The 21,386-nt window shown below is 41.6% G+C and overlaps 1 protein-coding gene across 1 annotated transcript in view; it reads left to right on the forward strand.

Moving 5' to 3' along the window:
* The first annotated feature begins 9,382 nt into the window (after window positions 1–9,382).
* PLCG2 (phospholipase C gamma 2) overlaps window positions 9,383–21,386 on the forward strand; it is a 109,771-nt gene continuing 97,767 nt past the window's right edge. The window contains exon 1 of the mRNA XM_075282050.1: window positions 9,383–9,633. The gene's annotated coding sequence lies outside the window, so the exon portion shown is untranslated. The remainder of the gene's footprint in view (window positions 9,634–21,386) is intronic.

Raw genomic sequence — 21,386 nt, forward strand, 5'->3', positions numbered from 1 at the left:
GTGCATTGCTCGACTGTTACCGAACCCTGGCTAGCTGACCTTCCTTTGTTGTTGTTTGTCTTGTTTGCGTTTTGTGTGTCACATATATAGTAAGGGATCGTCTCCAAGTTGCCGTCTATTACATGGATAGGGCCTGGCAAGAGGAAGGGACAGTGGGGGCTTCAGCTTAGGGCTCACTGTCTCTTGTGCACCTTCCTCCAGGGTTCTCCAGCAGTTACTGGGGAATTGTCATCTAAGCAATTCCCTAACACTTTCTATCCTATTTTGGACAAGTGTTGAAGGTTCTCATACAAATTTTCCTGCACAGCTCTGATGTTGTCTGGCATCATATGAAGGTCTTGTTTAAGCTATTCTGCCTCAGGGGACAATAATGCCATTGGCGTCTCTGTAATATGGCTTCAGCACTGGAGTAATCCTTGTTGTAATGGATACATATAAGAAACACCAGATGTTTTTTCAGCCATAATTCACCTTCCATCGCAGCTCTTGTTGATGTTCCAGTTGTCTAGTATGTCTAAGTAAGATGGCACAATTCTGTCTCGTTTCCGCCCACTTTAGTCAGAACAGATTGGAGGGCCAGTAATTCTTCTAAGGCCTCTTGCTTTGATAGAGACAGGTTGTTACAGATTAAACTTTTTAAAAAAAACAAACAAAACAAAACAGTCACCAATTTATGGAGGTTCTCTCTCTCTCTATGGAGGGTCCAGGATAGTGAAATTTAATGCAGTTTAATGTCTCTTTTTGAAAAGCATTGTCATTTTTTTCTGCTGATAAGAGAGGGGTCCATTTTCCTGATTCAGTGTTGAACTGGGATGTCTAGGGTTCATCAGTGAAATTGTTTCTAGGGGCTCACTACCAGGACCCTTACAGATCAGCTGTATTGAGTCAACACAGCTACAGGTAATAACAATGTCATGCTGCTCACCCACCATACAATGTGCACCACTGCACTACCTAAACCCACCACTATACCCTATATGGTAAGTGAGCAGTGTGTCTCTTGGAATCGTTAACATTGCGTGTAGCCCCACTGTCCTGGAAAAGCTGATCTGCAAAGATTCCAGATGTCGGAAACCTGAAGATGTAATATTGATGGCCTAACCTAAGGACAGGACATCAATGTTAGAATCATTTTATTGCTTAACTGCTCTTTGTCATTAGAGCGGCATGACTGAGGATGAGTCAGGGGCCTCCATATTAAAAAAAAAGAGAATTCCTGAAGACTGCTTCACACCATTTGAGCCAACGGAACAGGGTGCTGGCCATTTCCATTCTTCTAAGCTCCATAGAACCAGAAGAACTCTAATTCACAAGGTTTTTCTCCATCTATTTTTACACCTGTCTGCTTGTTTTGTCATCTTTGCTTGTCTATCATTGAACCCTTGGGTATTAAATCATTCAACTTAAAGAGGACCTTTCACCATTTTGCCCACAGGCAGTTCTATATACTGCCGGAAAGCTGACAGGGCACTGAATTCAGCACACTGTCGGCTTTCCCGATCTGTGCCCGGTGTGAAGAGCTTACGGTCCGGTACCGTAGCTCTTCTATGGTCAGAAGGGCGTTTCTGACAGTTAGCCAGAGACGTCCTTCTTCACAGCACAGCCAATCGCGCTGTGCTGTGAGAGCCGGGAGGAACGCCCCCTCCCTCTGCTCGCAGTACTCGTCCATAGACGAATATTATCAGGGAGGGAGGGGGGCGTTCCTCCCCGTTCTCACAGCACAGCGCGATTGGCTGTGCTGTGAAGAAGGACGTCTCTGGCTAACTGTCAGAAACGCCCTTCTGACCATAGAAGAGCTACGGTACCGGGACCGTAAGCTCTTCACACTGGGCCCACATCGGGAAAGCCGACAGTGCGCTGAGTTCAGCGCACTGTCAGCTTTCCGGCAGTATATAGAACTGCCTGTGGGCAAAATGGTGAAAGGTCCTCTTTAATTGTAATTTGTATTCGTTCTATGAACCCAATACCTTTATAAAGTGTGTTTGCATTCGACTGTCAGAGAGACGTGTGCATATGCAGGTGGGATTTTTACTGAGCTCATTAGTCAGTAGTGGTGGCAGTATTTATATGGGTGCAATTTACACTCAATTTACAGCCTGAGTAAAGAGTGAGTGCAAGACTGAGGCCTCATGTACATAACTGCAGTTTTATCTGCAATTGGGTCCAAACAAAAAAGTCATAATTTTTGTGGCTGTGTGTCCTGGCCACATTTAAGAGCTGTAAATTATGGAGCAGATCCTATTCCTGCCCACATTTGCTGCCCGGCTCATTCAATAGAATGGATGGGTCAGTGAAAACCACGAATGACATCCAGATACCAATCCATGCGTCATCCATGTCATTTTTACTGGCCCGCAGGTTGTGGGCATTAGGCCAGAGTGAAGTGAATTAACCCCTGACAGCTACACCTATGTCACGTGCTAGATCTTATAGTTTTATCTGTGTATCTATGTGGTAGAAGACTACAAGCAAACCCTGTGTTGTCTGTAACTTAGGGAGCATTCACACTACCGTCAGTGTCCGACAGGTAGTGTCCGCTCCTAGTGTCCGTTCAAAATCTTGCACAGACATTAGGAGCGGACACTAGCTGTCGGGTTTTTCTGTCCGTTTGAAAAGTCGGACATCTTTACAAGCGGACAGTGAAGGACAGGCACGAAGTGCAAAAGAACGCACCCGATCGCCATTTAAATGAATGAAAAGTGTCACGGACACAGCTAGTGTCCGCTGCTAATGTCTGTGCGAGATTTTGAACGGACACTAGGAGCGGACACTACCTGTCGGACACTGACGGTAGTGTGAACGCCCCCTTACTAAAAGTGTTATTTACATCTGTATTACAGAATTCATGTACAAATCTGTCTTAGGCCTTAGCCTAGGCTCGCATGCAGTTTTCACATGTGCAAAATATACATTTACATGTAAAACATGTGACTACATTTTATGGAGATACAATTATATTGCAGTCAGCTTTACAGGATGTCACTGCCAAATCTCCCACCTCTGAAGCTGGTGTTAATAACCACAATGTTAGGTGAGATGTAGTTCTACTGCACCCCTTCCCCACATCACTGACCTATCTCTGTGTATGGCTAACAACATGTATAGGCTACAGAAGGGATAGGTGGAGTAGGAATCTGCTTTTGGCTAGGTAATTGATTCATTGCCTCATCCTGTATACAGGTAGCCTTTTATAACCAAGCAGTGTTAATAAAGCACAGAGTAGCAAAATATAACAGCAGCAATTATATGAGTGTATTTTCGAGCAGGTTCATCCCAACTTCATAGACTAATATGTAGAAATTAACTCGGCCTGAAAAGTGTAGAAGAAAGCATATTTCCTTAATAAGTTATATTACAAAGTTTCTTATAGTCACCTGCACTATTCATTTATGAACAGTTGTTTAGAACTGGAGGTATGCTTGATATACCACAGAGTATCCCTTTACAGAGCATATTATGTGACATATTATTCTGCAATGAGAATGAAAGGCCTGCACATCCTCACTACCCCATCGTATAACTTCGGAAACATTGTTCTGCCAGACGTCTGTGTCACATGTTCTGCTACAAATATTACTGTGTGATGCAAATGTTCATACACAGGTGTCTGAAACCACTAAGGTTTAATTTAGAAACTCACTTTCTCAATACTGTGTGCAGGGCTTGTCTGCTTTTGAACACCTACTCACATTCTGACTGTCCTCCACAACAATACATTGGGAGATCAAAAATATCCCTTTGATTTGCTTTTCATTCCCAAACAGTAGATGTGCCAAGTATCCTATAACTGTGAGCAGTTTGCCATCAGCACAGCGGCTCTTATGTGACTGGTGTTACATTTCATGCTTAAAGAGAACCTGTCAGGGTGATTTGGACCACTAAGTCATGCACAAGTCCTTATGGATCGAGGGTTTAGTGCCCCAAATCCATATGTGTCAGCAAATAAAAAAAAGCTAATAAAAAATCCTTATGTCACCCGATTGCCCCCCTCCTGTGAGATTGTGGAATTCTGAGGGGTTGCCATGATAGCCAAGTAGACCAATCAATAGCCTCCTATCTACCACGAATAGATGTGCAATATGCATTGACATAATACACATAAACAGTAATCCTACTACTGTGTGTGTTTGGGTGTTTGTTCCTCAATCACACAAAAACGGCTCTACAGATTGAATGAAATTTGGCACATAGATAGTTTGTAACCTCGATTAAAATGTAGGCTACTTTTTATCCCAGTAAATGACATGGCTTCACAACTGTTATGAATTTATGTTCACATACTATATTACACTACTCCTGCAGCAGCTTATCTCAGGTTCTGATAAAGCCAGGTCTGTTATCTCTCTGTGTAAACTGTCAGCTAACCCTCAGTCCATTCTGTACATGCATTTACAAATTATGTGATCTGCTCCAGGAAGCATGCTGACACACTGGATGGGAAAACACCTTTAATCCAAATTGGCAGTTTGCTACTTTTAAATATGTCGGGAAAAAGAAAATCTAATTTGTCACAAAATTCTAAAACAACAACAGCTATGAAGGTAGCCAGATGTCAACAGAGTTCTCCTCAAGTGGAGCTGAGGGGGATCATTGGTGCCAACAACACGCTCATTATGTGGTGTCCCAGCGAGCTGCTGAGATGCTGAAACAATCACGGGCATAGCGCAAGGAATGAATTCAGCGGCAGGCCAGCTTAACAGCTGCTGAAACACCAGAGCAGATGGATCATCGACCCCAAAAATATGCTCATTATATGGCATCCCAGCGTGCTGCTGAGATGCCGGAACAATCACGGCCACAGCGCAAGGAATGAGTTTAGCGACAGGCCAGCTTGACAGCTGCTGAAACGCCGGAGCAGGCGGATCATCAACGCCAACAACACGCTCATTATATGGCGTCCCAGCAAGCTGCTGAGATGCCGGAACAATCACAGGCACAACGTGAGGAACAAGTTCAACAGCAGGACAGCTTAAGAGGTCCCGAAACGCCTGAGCAGGCACACCATCGACGGCAGTAATTTGCTGAATATAGGTGGATCATCGACGCCAACAACATGCAGATGAAGTCGCGGGCAGAGGCTAGTTTACTATACACTGTAACATAGAGAAATGGCATTTTACAATACAGGGGATCAAATAATCCCATTTTCAAGTCCCATTGTGGCACAGTAAAAACATAAAAAAATATAAGTGTAAAAAAGTATAAAATTAAATAAATAGTAAAAAGTATTGGCACACACCTCTTACTCATTGAATTCTGGTGTTTCATTCAGTGTATAAAATCCAGCCTGTAGTCACCTTTATAAACATTTGTGAAAGAAAGTGGCAGAGTGGGGTTGCTAAGGCACACAGTGCATAACTCCTCGTTCACATCTGCGTTTGGTAATCCATTCGGGGAGTCTGTATGGGGCCCCTCTGATCGGAATAACAAATGCATTGGTAAGTGGTGTGCAGTGAAAGCACACGGACCCCATAGACTATAATGAGGTCAGTGTGCTCTCCGCGTGCTGCCCGCACGAATCATGCAGACATGAAAGTAGATCACAAAGTACTTTTCTGTCCGCATGTTCAGTGTGGACACTGCACGGAGAGCACATGGACCCTATTATAGACTATGGGGTCCATGTGCATTTACTGCACACACCGCTTGCCAATGTGTTTGATATTCCGTTCGGGGGGTCCCCATGTGGACTCCCCGAACAGATTACCAAACGCAGATGTGAACGAGGGGTAAGATTCGACAATGTTTTACTGCCTCAGTAACTGCAGAGATCCAAACCATCTCTGGCATTGAGGTCAGTACAAAAACGTTTTTTCCGGAATCTTCATGGCATTGGTTTCCATGAGAAAGCAGCTCCATGTATGTCTTACATCACCAAGCACAAGTGTGAGGAATCCCACTGTATCTACCAGTGTAATGGACATGCCTGAGTATGACAATCGCCAGCAGAACATTACCTGCCTGGCTGTACTCCGCACTGTAAAGTTTGCTATAGGAGAGATAATGGTATGGGATTGTTTATCAGGGCATGACCAAGACCCCTTATGGTATGTTGACGCGGAGCAATTTGGAGCTGATTTTGAAGCAGATTCTGCCACAAAGTCAGATCCAAATTCCCCCTGAGATCTGCCTCCCATTCATTTCAGTGAGAAGTACATTTTTTCAGCTAGTAGAAAAATAAGGACGGTCTGGTTCATTCTTCAGGCAGATTCTACCTGAGACTCCGATTGAAATGAACTGAGGCAGATTTTGGAAATATTTTGGAAGCAGATTTTCAGAATCAGCAAATAAATCAGCTCCCAAAACTTGCTGCTTGACAAATTTGATGTAAAATCTGTTATGTTTCACATGGAGCTGTGGTAAATACTAGCTAAATAAAGAGGTACCCGTATATACTTGAGTATAAGCCGAATTTTTCAGCAGTTTCTGTGCTGAAAAAGCCCCCCTCGGCTTATACTCGAGTCAGCAAAATACCAGCCACAATAGCAATGTAGAGAATCTCCCATAAATTAGTGCAAAAAGAAAAAAAGAAGATTTAAAAAAATAAATAAAAGTTTTAAATCCCTCCTTTCTCTAGAATACATACAAAAGTAGAAAATTACTGCGAAACACGTACACATTAGGTATCCCTGTGTCTGAAAGTGCCCGGTCTACTGAATATAGGGTACCGGCAGTGCTCCTGTTCCGTCAGGAAGGGGTTAATAGGAGCACTGCAGATACCGTATATTCAGCCAGACTGAATTCCAAGTGGGGGAAGAAAAAACAGTCCTCAAGCTCAGGGAAGGGGCAGACAGACAACCAAAACACCCCCTCCCCTTCCCCAGCACCTACTGCACCCAAAAACTCTGACCATTTTAATTTTTGAAATTTTCCAGTAGCTGCTGCATTCCCCCCCCCCCCTTCAGCTTATACTCGAGTCAATAAGTTTTTTTTGTGGTAAAATTAGGGGCCTCAGCTTATATTCGGGTCGGCTTATACGCGAGTATATACAGTAGATTTACTAATAAAGGGAAAGTCATCATTGATATAGATGTGCACATTTAGAACAAGGCCCTTTTTTGCACCACATGTGAGCCAAGCCCGATACAAGTCTTGCTCACCACATTCTGCGCCTCTTGCCTCAAGTGATTTCTAAAAACTTACATCAGTCATAGTGGCGTAATTTCCACTCTAGTGCTGGGACCACTTCACAAATCACATTGACCATGTTCCAGATGGCTATTTATTTAGACTGATATACAATATGCCAGTCTTAATACATTTTCCCATAGTGCCTAAGTTTAGATAGCGAAAACTTACACCAGATCTGATTATTTTAAGAGTCAATGCAATTTGAAAACGTGACACACTTTTACACTGTCTATTCTAACTTTACACCAATTATTGCTTGGCTTAGTTATCGTAAAAATGTGTCACTATTTTTGGCACAGTGTCAAATAATAAGCCCTTTAGCTTTTGACAAACCCTGCACTCTTGTCAGGCAAGTTGTAGAAAGTTGTAGATTAGAAAGTATATAAAACACTTAAAGAATGAGGTGTAAAGTATGCTCATCACAGATCTACCGGAATTATTTCCAGAGATATCACCAGCTGAAAATACAGTTGGGACTGGGAGCAACTGCCTATAAATATCCTAATCCCCATTGTGTTTTCAACTGGTGATATCTCTGGAATTTTTGCAGGTAGAAGAATCAAATCTCATTTTTCATACGATGCCAAACAAAGTTTTCTAGGTTTTATAATTCATGAGATATGTCTATTTGAAGTGCCCCCCACCACACCCAGCCTCAATAGGAAAATGTAGTATTACATGTGGACCATTCAAGATGAAAACCAATTCTTGTAATACAACTACACAAAAATGAGAGTTACTCATCATACTCATCAGTATGTCTTTGGATTACAGGGAAGAAACCCACACAAACACGGGGACAAACTCCATGCAGATGTTATCCTTGGCGGGATTCACCCCAGTATTCCAGCTCTGCAAGAGAACATGCAAACCAAGAGCAGTTATCCTTTCTAGCTAATAAAGGTGTGTCTTCATGGGACACCCCCTTTAAGATGGGAAACCCCTATTAGATGGATATTTGTTCTTCCAGAAGCTATTCTTACAATATCCTCCATTAATATGCATAATCAGGTTGGTAAGGAATGTATGCTTTTTCAGTGGGGAAAACATTCTGGCAGTCTTCAGCAAAACAAAGATTTATTGAAATCCAACATGGCGGTCCTTATTTTCCTAGACAATTGGCATTGGAAAGAGTAAACCCCATACACATAAGATGTTTGGTTGATCCCATTGAAATGTGTGGCTTTGAATAACACTTATAAAATGGGTGGAAAGCTTTACCAAGCACAGCATGGTTTACTGAAAAAGGACCTTCCACCACCTCTACCAATTCAAGTTTTTAGCATCTTTTAGTAGGTGTCATGCCACTGATTCCATTGCAGTTGGAATTTTTTCTCTAGCCTTTACCATTCTGAAGCCACAAGCATTGTTTGGTGTTTGCTGTGCTATTTAGGGTCCATTCTGTCAAAAGGGCACCCTTTACACTCTATAATGTCAGAAGGCCAGTGTTAAGCATGGGGTGAGAGGTCCAATCACAGGCAGTCAGTGTCCGAGCTCAGAATCACCCCTTTGTCTGCTGCTGCCTGACACCGCCCTCCTGATAGTACAGAACCTAAATAGAATATCAGGCACCAAAACTAACAGCATTGATTGCTTGGGAATGGTAGGGGGCTAGAGAAAAAAGATTTAAGCTGCACCTATTAATTGATGTAAATAGTTTGACTTGTTGAAGGTCCTCTTAAATGGGCCTGAGATGCAATAGTAGACAGTCACTTGACATACATAGGATCATACCCCTTGCCCTTTGCTAGTGTTTTGGGTCTATGTGCTGTCAGTGTTACCTAGAGCTCACCAGTTCTGGGGGCCCACAATATAACTAAATGTGAATATTACTTGTCTCTAATATTTTTCAGCTTTACACTAGGTTCACACTAGTGTTCGGTTTTACGTTCTTTGGGTCCACTTGCGGACCCAAAAAATGGAAAGCTAATCTGCTTAAAAAGCAGTTACTTATGGAAACCATAGACGATAATGGGGTCCACCGGGTTTCCATCCGAAAAATGCAGAAAAATGTGAAAAGTCCTGCTTGCAATAAACCGTGTATTTTGTTACATATCATACCCAGCTTATTATATGGGCTGTGTGAGATTCTGTACACTGCCTATCTGTATGTAGTGTTACATGGTGTTATATTACTGTTACTTTTGTTACTACACCTTTAAGAGCTCATTACATATTCAGTGGTTGCGTCACACCACACATGGGTATAAAGATAAAAAACAGGAAGGACTCTGTACTGTGTAGAATCAGACTGGATGACTGAAGCGCTGAAACTTCCTTGTATTGCATACAACTCCTCCATTACCAATGACTGTCTCTGGGCAGCAAGAAACTTTTCTGAAGTGAACTTTTCCATTAAACTTTTTTGTTCTTACATTCTCTCTGTACTGTGGACAATCTGCAAAAAGAGAGAAGAGATCTGACGGCAACGGAGGAGTGGACAGATGTCCTAAGACAGCGATGACACTAGTCAGGAGGGAAATTTGCACAGACAGCACCCAGGTAAGCAATACTCCAGTCACTCAGAAAGTAAACTGCAGTCTGTTATATGACTATAGATGATCTGCAACTCATACACAGTGAGTGGCGCTGACCAAGTGTTGTATAAATGGGGTGAATATTAAAGTTCACCAACAGCAGTGCCTGAATTGTCTTCTTTTGTCAACTTGGAAAGCTGGGTGATAACTAATATAACCACGACCACAGCTCCGAAATGCATGACACACAATGGCACCTGAAATAACAAATCTGTGTTGCAAAATGAGATCAGGGATTATAAAAGCTTGAAGTAGGCAGAATTTTCATTCAGGTATCGTAGAAAGTTGAGTGACCACATAGACTGTTACACACTAGTGCTAAATTGTCACCCTGCCTTCTGAAAGGCAGATATGCCTAGTTATGACGATATACCCCAGAACTGGGCAGAATTATCTTCTGGGATTTTAGGAAAGCTGAGTAACAACCTCCACGGAAGCTGTAATGACAGCCATTTTGACTCAGCTTTCCCTAAACCAGATAGTTCTGCGTTCTTGACAAGAAAGCAACTAGATGACATTGGAATTCTTTACATTTTTGGGTAAAAGCCCCTGAATTCTTTGTAATTGTGTAGTTTACAGAAAGGACTTATCATGTTTGAGCAAAGGTTAATGGCATTAGTTTGTCGTGTCACAGCCTGAAGATAAAGCATGGCTCCTACAAGGGTTCGCTCTGCTTTTTGCTAATGTTCTTTACGTTATTTAAAGAAATTCATCTGTATTATATTATTAAGAGCATAACTGAATAAGCCTTTGTTCATGTCTGCATTGTAGGATATGTAGCAGATCCCGCAATAATTCATTGGAGAATGGATTGCTTGGTGGTCGCTTTCATGTAGTTATGACCTGTACTTGCTGGGTAATATTGAGGTTTGTCCAAGATTTACACAGGGTGGGATGAAAAATTAAGATGCATGGGGTAAAAAGCAGGGATGTGTAGTCAGGCTTTATACAAATATCACCCGTAAGCTTGTATTGAGTTAATCACACACCCAGCACAGGCAGATGTACCCAGAGCAGGCACTACTAGAAGAACAAGGTTCAGAGTAGACACAGTGTCCAGGACAAACGTAAACATTCAAGAGGCAGTAGTACTGGCCCAAACACCGCTCACCCCTCAAACAGCTGATTAATGGGAAACCCAACCTATCCTAAAGATAAGACTTCCATCTTAAGGTTGGTTAGCGCCTTACTGGTAAAAGTTACTTTAAGACTATGTCCTTTTTCCTACTGAGGAAAAAGTCTTTTTTTTCCTGATGGTTTAAGTTCAAAACCCATGAACTCCTGGTGGACCCCATTATAGACAATGAGGTCTGACAGACTCTGCATGTTACCACCTCTTGGTTGTGCAGGTCCCCCAATGGACTCCAACAATGTAGAGGCGATACTACTGTAAACCAAGCGTGAAAGGTACAAAAATTCTTGGTGGTTGTCTCCCACTTGGTGGATAAATTCTCTTGGACAGTTGAACCATTATGGAACATTTACATTTTCAATTAGGGAGTGGTCGCAGACCAAAGTGTGGTCATTACAGTTCAAGTCCAGTATGGGTTAATGGTTCTTTCATAGTACCACTTTAACTTTTGCTTACAATAACAGCACATAATATACCTTGAACAGTAAGTTCAGTAAGTAAGTGACCACTTGGTGCCACTTGCATACCAGTAGCACACGAGGTAGGTTGCTATGGACTGTGGCTACCGTTATAATGTCCATTTTGTACTGTAATATGCATGAATCCCATCACTTTAAATCTACGCACACAGTGTCTTTCAGTTTCAGTTCTATTTGGCTTTTGACCAGGTCACAAGACAACCTGTCCTTAGTAGAAGGTTGAACCTGTTTGGGATAATAAGGTGCTCCGATAACAATACATAGCCTTTGGTTTCCTTTTACAACAGTCTCATTGAGGCACCGATTATGCCTGAATTTTCTCATGCAGGATCAGGCAGGGGGTCATGATTCAGAGCTTTGACATTGTCCAGTCAGAGACCCCTTTGCTTACTTCTTTGTGAGACCATACTTAAAAGTATAGTGCCTAACTAGATTATCAGGCACCAACTCTAAGGGTAAGTCCACACTGGTTTTTTGGTCGGATTTTGACGCAGGAAAGAATCTGGTCTAAACACCCCCCCTGCGACCGGATGCCATTGCAGGGCATCAGCATCCAGTTCCGGCATTAAGCTCCAGTTTAGGCCCAAATGAATGGACCTAGTCGGGAGGGAGTGTCGCGAGGCGGATGTCCATGGCTGAATCAGCCGCAGAACCTGCTTCTTTTTTCAGCGAGCAGGAGCAAACTGCTTGCGGAAAAAGGAACACATTGATTTCAATGGGAGGTGGTTTTTGAGCCGGATTTTGACGCAGATTCCGCGTCAAAATCTGGACCAAAAAACCCCATGTGAACTTACCCTAAGAGCACTGATAGCTCAGGAAAGGTGGGGGCTAGAGGAAAAATTCCAACTGTGCCAGAATCAGAGGAGCAGCACATACTAAAGGATGCAAAGAACTGGAGTTGGCGGAGACAACGAAATGTTCTCTTTAACTGCTCTATCTATAGCTAAATTCTATAGTCAACTATCTAAACCCTGCAGCTATACTATTGCATTGAAGTCCTATGATCATACTCTGAAATCTGAGTTAGTGCTCTGCTACTTATTCTTACTCTTTTAGTGTTATAACTGCTTAGCAATTGTATAAGGGAGAAACACGTCGAAACATGATACTAATCTCTATCTGAATATTTGACACTAGTCTTTGTCAGAGGACTAGAGCTATCTAGCTTATTTGTGGAGGGAGGTGTTGAATCTATACGGTATTGGGATCAGGGCTCTCATCCTAATAATACTACTCCAATATGTTTGGCTCTCTTCCATTCAACTCTTTAGAAGTGACTGCCAGGTCCTGTGATGTTATTTGCACTTCTATCCTGCTCCATGTTTCTTGGTGTATATAATGTATGAGACACAGATTTTAACTGATACCAATAGAAGTTATGTTTTAGTTATGTCAATTCCACCTATTCAGTGTGAGGTTTTACACAATAGGTTTGATAACTCGAATCTGTCAGCGACAATTTGGCTTCTCATGTACTGCTGTGCTGCTGAGCAACTGGAGGGCATGTGTTTAATCTGAACAAGCCGAGCTGCAGTGTAAAGCAGAAGGGAAAACCAGAGAGAGTGTCATTGTAAATCACACCTAAACTGAAGTCATTGACTCTAGCTGTATTCTATAAAAATTGCAGGTAAGCATTGTAGATTTAAAATGGAGTTAGACTTGTTCATGCAGGATTAGATAGCCAGGATGGCTTCCTTCTAAAAACACACTTGTTCCCAAGCTGCCTGCGGTACTAATGCTAAGGGCATGTATGATGCTGTGTTGGATAAAGACATCCACGTTTTTCTAATCCTGGGCAAGCCCTATAAAACCCATCCGGTAAGTGCTGCCATTGTGCTATGGTAACAGTGTCACATCACAACCTTTACAGTTTTGTGGTTAGATATGACATATGATATCACGTAAAGTCAATGTTCACTAATGCATGCATAAATGTTTATCAGGAAGCAGGAGAAGAATGCATTACATCAAAATGTTCATGGAATACAGAGCGGCTCATTGGCTGGGGAATAGGAGATTCTTAGAAAGTACAGCTGCTGCAGAACCTCTTGGGAGTTACAGCAAAGGGCAATATGACTGTTCAGACACCATGATCTTCTGATTTAATATATCACCTCAGGCAGCTGAAAAATAATAAGTAAACCTGTATCTCTGTAAAGCACTACGGAATATGATGGCACTATATAAGTAAGCAAAATAAAGAACTTGACATTAGATTGCAAACACTGAAATGGAAAATGAAAGTCCAGCAAACTTCACCAGTAGCTCTCCGCACAGAGAACTAATGATTATGAGGATGACCATGAGGTCTTCCTCTTTCTCTTCTGTTTTTCCTTAGCTGCCATGGACTCCTAGTATATCTTCTCTTCTCAGCTTATCTGTGTCTACGTCTGTAATATATTACTGTGTATTATCCTGTATCTGTATTACTATGCTGCTGTAACACGCTGAAATTTCCCCAAGGTGGGACTATTAAAGGATTATCTTATCTTATCTTATCAAAAATGTATATGTATATCAGGAAAATGACACGCAAGGGGTATGTCCATCTAAAGACACAAAACCACTAGTAAAAATAGGCAACTGAGTCATTCCCTTCTGTTAATGCTGTATGTCTTTTCAGTACTAGCCATTGCTGTGAATCAATATGGCAGCCATTATAGTGTTCACAGGGGTTGTCACGTTGCTGTGTCCAGTTGTAGAGCGATACTGGAACTAGCAATATATTAGCAGTGACATAGGAAAGGCCAGTCACAACCCCTGTATGGGCCGGCATGTTGGTTGTCACTCGGTTATCCCAGATGGTCCCCAATACAATACTGTTACACTTTACACAATAAGGGGTTCCCTAAGGTAATATCAGGAGGTAGCTGTTGTTTAAGTAAAGGATGTGAAGAACTTGTGTGCGTTTTCCTGTGCCAACATCTCTATGCTCTTGCAGATTACTGTTGGACACTGAATAAACTAGTCTATACTATGTATAGGTATGTACAGGGAATATACTGTACTATGTATATGGATTTGTAGATTTACCTACAGACAGCTGTGACTGAGGCAAAAGCTGAAAATATCAATCAGGGCTAAGAAGATGACATTGGCCAATGATTCCTGAGGATAGTTGAAGCACTTGTGAGTGTTGCAGGCCCACCCCAGAGCATTTGCAGGGAGGGGACTTTTTATATCCATAAAAAAGATTATTTTTTTTCTTCATCTCTTCATTGATTTGTGGCCATAATGGTACGTTTCTGCTCCTATTAAAGGGGTTGTCCAGCCACAGAATTGGGGTTAATTTGTTGATTGGTGGGTGTTTCACTGCTGGGACCTCCACGGATCTCAAGAACTGGGATGTTTTGCACCTCAGTTTTAAAATGGAGCAGCATGCACTGACTACCAGAGATAGTTGTGTGTTAGTTTGGCTATCTCAGGTAGTTCCCATTCATATAAATGAAGCAGTGTGTGCTGTCTGACCTGCTGCTCCGCTCAAAACTGGGGTGTAAAAACCTCAGTTCTCGAGAACCAAGCGGGTCCCAGTAGTGTTACACACACTCACTGTGACTCAAAGGCTCCTAACACTGCAATATTCTTGGCTTGGGAGACATTATGGACCTGAGAGATTCCCTTTAAAAGACCTGTTTAAAGCTTGGTTCACACTTGTGCTGAGCAGACATGAAAGACAGGAGCCTGCAGACTCCATAGACTATAAAAGGGATCGCTGGGTGTTGATCAAGCAGCACTTTTCTCTCCATTTGTTTCGTGTGGAAAAAGAGCGGAAACCACATGGACCCCATTGTAGTCTATGGAGTCTGTGGGTTTCTTTAGGTAACTACTTTTTTATGCATATAGGTTTCCATTCGGGGTGTCCCCTAGCAGACTCCTTGAGCAGAAACCCGAATGCAGATGTGAATAGGGCCTTAGCTGTGCATATATTTGAGTCATACAACAGTTTTGTGAGAACAGCAGCCAAACCCCCAAAATGATCATAATATGTGAACATAGCTGTAATTTAGCGGTAATGTTCACTCTGGATCCCAAAGGGTCCATTTTTCCCCTGAGACTAGTTGCTGACAATAACAGGCGTCAGCAGCAGCTGCATAGCAGTGAACTTGACAAAATGGCAATTACTCAATTTCCTCTTCTTGTCATAATGTGTGTGCACTTGTTACAATGACATTCAAAGGCAAACCCTGAGGTTTTTAGAGATGCGGCTTTAAATCTGCTGTGGTCTTGTAAACGTATGAGAACTTTGTAAAAGCAGGCCAGTGCAAAGTGCACATAGTGCAGAGTATCCATATTGAACCATGTTGTAGTTATAGTGTATCCATATAATGCACGTGACCATATTACATCAGCTGATCCAGATCCAAACAGCTAACTAACAACCACTAACAACATCATAGCATTTTATGTTATAGTTTATACTATTGCCCTTCACCCTCACTTTGTAGCATTTAGCAAAAAATTAGCATTTTTTTATGACTTGTGTGCCCTTTTTATTTTAGGTATATTCACATGCACCTAATTTACTAAAAAGCGCACAATGAGAGGCCAGAGGTGCATGGCATCTATTTCATGATCCATACTGAGAATACCAAATAATAGCCCCCTATAGTTTTTTTTTATATTACATTTGGGGGAGGGGCTGAGTGGTGACGTTGTAACATGACCATTTTCAGTACAAGAATTTGAAGAAATGCTTATCTACTGATCAATATAGACTGGCCAGTATAGTATACAGAAATACAGACACAGCTACAGAGTGCGCCTCCTATAGATGTACAAGAAATACATATAGACTGGTCAGTAAGACATTAACCCTGTCATATCACATCAATAAGACACTATGAGTTTTGGCAGAAAAAGCATGTTCTTATACATTGAATCTATGCCAGTCAAGAACTAACATAGATTTCCTATATAACTCATGCCAGTTTTCTGGCATGGATTATAATAAGTATGTTCGGCTGTAGGTGCACTGAATGTCTGCAGAGAAAATCATGTACACCCGCAGATCAGCTTTCACGTTCTGTGCCCCCGGTGAAGAGCTATCGGTGTCGGTACCGTAGCTCTTCACTGTCAGAAGGGCGTTTCTGACAGTCAGTCAGGAACGCCCTTCCTCACAGCAGCGCCTATTGTGCTGTACTTTAACCTGTTATCTTTCTGCTCTCTTCTTGATCCCTTACAGTCTGGCTTCTGCTCTCTACACTCTACAGAAAGGGCCATTGCACAAGTCCACAATGATCTCCGGACAGCTAAAGCAAAAGACCTTCTGAAGCTTGACACTGTAGACCACCAACTCCTCCTCACTATGCTCCACTCTGTTGGCGTTAGATCTCACATTCAGTGAATCATTTGTGGGCTCTTCCCCTTGCTCTTGGGATTCCCCAGGGCTCTGTCCTAGGTCGCCTTCTATTTTTACTCTACATAGTCCCTATTATACAAACCTCTCTGCTGTGTTTAATATCATGTATTCTCTTTATCTGAAATCGAATCTCTTTAACACTAAATTTCAGCTGTTTCCACCATAAACTAACCGACCTAACCCTGATATTTCCTTTTCAGTCTGTGGTCTTACTGTAACACGTAGACATTATGCCCACTGCTTTGGGGTTATGTCTCATTTTTTCTGTACTTGAACCGGAATTTGTAAAGTTATGCAAAATATGTTGATGCTATATAAATAAAATGAGTTATTTTATTATTAATTTGCCACTTTAGCACATGAAAGAGGCATCCGAAGATGCTCCACGTTTACACCCATCTACATCTGAAGATTGGCATTCATGGAATTATTAAATCCCCCCTAAAGTGTAATAAATCTTGTGCAAATTCACTTAAAGATGAAAATGGGATGCAAACACTGTGAGATATCTTGGTATTCTTTATGCTGCCCATGTAGTGGAGTGCAGATGGATAAATGACTTACAAACATATTATAATTCTTGCAATTGTCATACAACTTTATACCCATAGAACACAGTGGGGGGATTAATTATTATTTTAACTTTAGTCTTTTGGTGTAAAATAGTTGCAAATTAAGGATTTGTGACCATTTAATGCCACTAGTGCATCATAAGCCCATTGGGAGGAAGGATAGGAGGTTGGGAATTGAATAGTCGTGACTAGGGTTGAGCCGATCTTGAGATTTCAAGATCGATTTTAAAATCCGATTTCCGATCATTTTCCAGCCGATCCCGATCGTGAAATTTGCTCGATCGCCGATCGGAATCCGATCTTTTCCGATCCCGATCCTCAATCCTAGTCAATGCTTTTCTATGGGAAAAGTCACTTTTGGGGTTGAGCCGATCTTGAGATAACCTCCGTTCTCGAGCCCGCTGGAAAAGATAGGGTCGGAATTCCGATCGCGAAATTTACTCGATTGCCGATCGAAATCCGATCTTTTCCGATCCCGATCGCTCAACCCTAGTCGTGACCACTGTGGCAGGGACCTCTACCAGTGTCTCTGGAGCTCTTCATATCTAGTGCAGTGCTGAAAGGTCATGCAGGGTGTATGATGGTGGTTGTAGCATTCCTAGCAGGACACATCCTAGTGGTAAGCCTCCCTGAGTCTGACGGCGATTAGAATGCCCCACATGGATGGTAGGTGCAGGAATGAAGCTCAGGAAACAGTGTTGAAATTGAGAAAACCTTATCCTAGTTTAGGGAGGAAGAGAATAACTAAATGTTCATAGGTCAAGAGTTGTAACAATTGCTCAGATCACAGTGTAAAGGTTTGCTGTATATGAAGGTACATGTATTGCACATAGAATAGTGTAAAACTCTTAGTCACAGCAATGCGTAGTCTCACAAAGGGTTTCCTTATCTCAGAGTTTCAGCTGCCCTCCTGTCTCGTCTCTCATCTCCCCTCCACTTCCTGGTGTTCAGTTCAGGCTCGAAGCTCCATGCTTGTGTCTAAATTGCAGTTATGTTGGAATTTACATACATAGGTAACAGCAATACTCGATAAACTGATCTCGAGATTATCTAGGCTCAGCAATTGAAAGCAATATGCAGAGAGAGGGAGAGAGACTATAGTTGAACATTGCCTGACCATCAGCAGACCAGTAGAGCTACATAGAGATGGTCTGTAACCTAGGCAATGAAATGCAAACACCAAAAAGGAATATTTAGCTGTACTTAAAGCAACATGGATAAAGCAATATGTCAGGTAAAATATTGCAGTTAGCTTATGTTACAAGTTTAAATATGATCTTGAAGATGGGAATACCCTTCTAAGGCAAAGGTAGGGAGAAGTAAGTAAATCTTTCCTATATGTAGCGCTCCCATAGGACATTACACTCCTGATTAAAATAGTCTCCGGTGTTTTTTCACACCTCACCATTTTTCAGAAAGTGGATGGGACAGGGCTATTACCCATGATGCCACATTCACTCCACAAAGAGCCGTTGCAGGTTTTCATCTAGGCCTAAGTATTACAGAATGATTCACCTTCTCATGGTGAGGTAAAAGCTCATTATGAATTACACAGGGGGCATAAAGATTGGGGTATGATATGCCAGTCTTTATGAATTGAGTTGGTATGACCTGCCATTGCACTGTCGCCTTCTTGTGACCAAAAGTTGTGTCATTGTAGTCTAAACAAGATAAAAGAACATTCCCTTTGTTTAAATGTAACTACTCTCTGCCAGGACATTCCAGTGGCCAACAAGCTTTGATTCATGTTATTTCTTGCTGGAGAGTAGTGTCCTTGCATGGCCTGTTTTTATGGACGTTCAGGAGGTCTTCCCTTTTTTTTTAATAGGCTGGTTAAAGGCCTAAAGTCTGAGGCTGCACTACTGAGAGGTTCTGATGATGATATGTTCCTTTTTGATTCTTGCTTAGCAGTGTGGTTCTCCTATACTTACGTGGGATATTCTATTTTAGATGTATTTACCTATACAGGTGTTCATATCATAGAATTAACATGTAATTTTCCATTGGCCATATGGGCCAAAAGTGGTTAACCCTGGGGACTGTTAGTGCTACAATGGTTGAACTATTCCAGACAGCAGTAATTTCTTTAAATGTGTGGAAAATTCCTGACTGGATACCTGGCTCCCGACCACAGGAGCTTACAATCAGTTTGGAGTTTCTCTTTATATTCCATATTGCTACACATTTCCCATTTCTACTTGTGTCATGTAAAGTCCATTTGATCATGGGGAAGGGAGGTTATGTGAAGCTTGCAACACAAGGAAGGAAGTGGATGCAGTAGTGCAGAAAGCCGAGGCTTGGGGTGGGGGATAGAGTAAAATTATACAGGCAAAAAAAGCAGAAGCAACAAAACAACGAGGAAGTAGTTTAGGGCTTTCTCCATCATGTGTCGTGTAACATAGTAGCCAGCCATAAGAGCCAGAGGTCATCTGTCAATCAGCTGAGGTATGGTAGGTAAGTAAAGAAGGCATACACCTCTGCCTGCAGCTATTTTCTTATTCAATGTATTAACCCTATCTATCCTGCTTTGTAGAACTACTAATTTTGCAACAGTGGATGTCCTCAATTGACATCTATGAACAAGTGTCACAAGACTCCTGTTTCCCCCCAAAAACCAGGGGTCATACGCTTCATAAGATTGAAATACATCTCTAAAGGGTTTTGCCTGTGTGTTTAATAAAAGGTCCTGCAACTTACTGGTTGAGTTTGTCTTTCAAGATCTCTGCATGCTGGTAGTAAAATAGTTTCTAACAATGTTATAATAATGTATCAGCCCGAAGTCAAAAACATTGGATCCCACTACAGGGTGTCTCTGACTGTAATAGACCACGTGTTGAGGAACTTGACGTATTGCTAAATGAACATGAAGACAGAGGTGAAATATGCCGCTCAGGCTTGCTTAAAGGAGAAGTAATCTGGGTATTTGTAAGCTTTATGCATATGTTGTATGGTATGTCTGGCCATAGAGAAAAGTGCTGGACTTATCCTGAAAGTTGTCATATGTGGTATATTCTGTTAGTGCCACCCCATATAGTGTCTTTCTACATACTGTATCACATGTTAGAGAACAGTATGGTGCTCAATAACAGTATCATGTGTTGATCAAATAATCCTTCCATACAGTTACCTAGATATTAACATTGTGCAGTATTGCTGCCATTATATAGTTTTCCCGCCGCACATGTAATATACTATGCAGTGTCTAAGGAACAGTGTCACCATATAGTGTACAAAACATACCAACATATAGTAACAACAAGCTCTGTAGATACAATGATGTGATAACAGTATTTAAGGTATCCAACTAATACTATTATCAAAAGTGTTATGTGGCGCTAGGCTACCTCCATCTGCAATGAGTGGAGCTGAGACACACATTTCCAACCACCTCCTGTGTTCACACTGGGGTGCTTAACCCCTCCCCCCCCCAAGTGTTTCTACAATCACTGAGAGCACAGTGCTTGGCCACCCACTGTTCAACAAGCTACCCCAACCCAGTGGACAAGGGGTAACTTATTGCGGCTAGAATACCCCTTCAATCTTTTTTTATGTGTGTGATAACTAGATGAAGGCATGCAGTAAAATATCTGCAATATGCAATGACATGTAACATATCAGAAAACTATGTATGTAACTAATGTGTAATAAAATGTCACAATTTTGATAGGACTGAATTATTATTAATGATAATTGTCATTTCTTGCAGTTAACCTAATAATTATGTCATGTTTATTCCATCTTTTTTCATTATGTGAATGTTACAGTGACACAGGTAGATACAATGTTAAAGTGACACATAGATACAAGGAGTATTTCAAACAGTGTTCTCATGAATATATATCCAAATCTATCTATCTATCTATCTATCTATCTATCTAGCTATCGATTATCTATCTATCTATCTATCTATCTATCTATCTATCTATCTAATCTATCCCACACAAGCAGGATAAATCACTGGCACATCAACGTGCGATCAATAAGTCCAAATAGGGCTCCTTCATTGAAAAACCCAATACTGCAACTTTAATAAGTGTATAGCCATATCCGGCACTGCAACTCAATCCAAGTGAATGGAATTTAGCTGCAGTGCCAGTGACATGGACATGTGTGGATGTGTCAGTACTGTAGTGAAGAGGCTCAGTTATTACAGTGTGACTTTCCCAGTTCTGTTAA

This window comes from Leptodactylus fuscus, chromosome 7 (assembly GCF_031893055.1).
Source record: "Leptodactylus fuscus isolate aLepFus1 chromosome 7, aLepFus1.hap2, whole genome shotgun sequence".
In the NCBI taxonomy this organism is placed as follows: Eukaryota; Metazoa; Chordata; class Amphibia; order Anura; family Leptodactylidae; genus Leptodactylus; species Leptodactylus fuscus.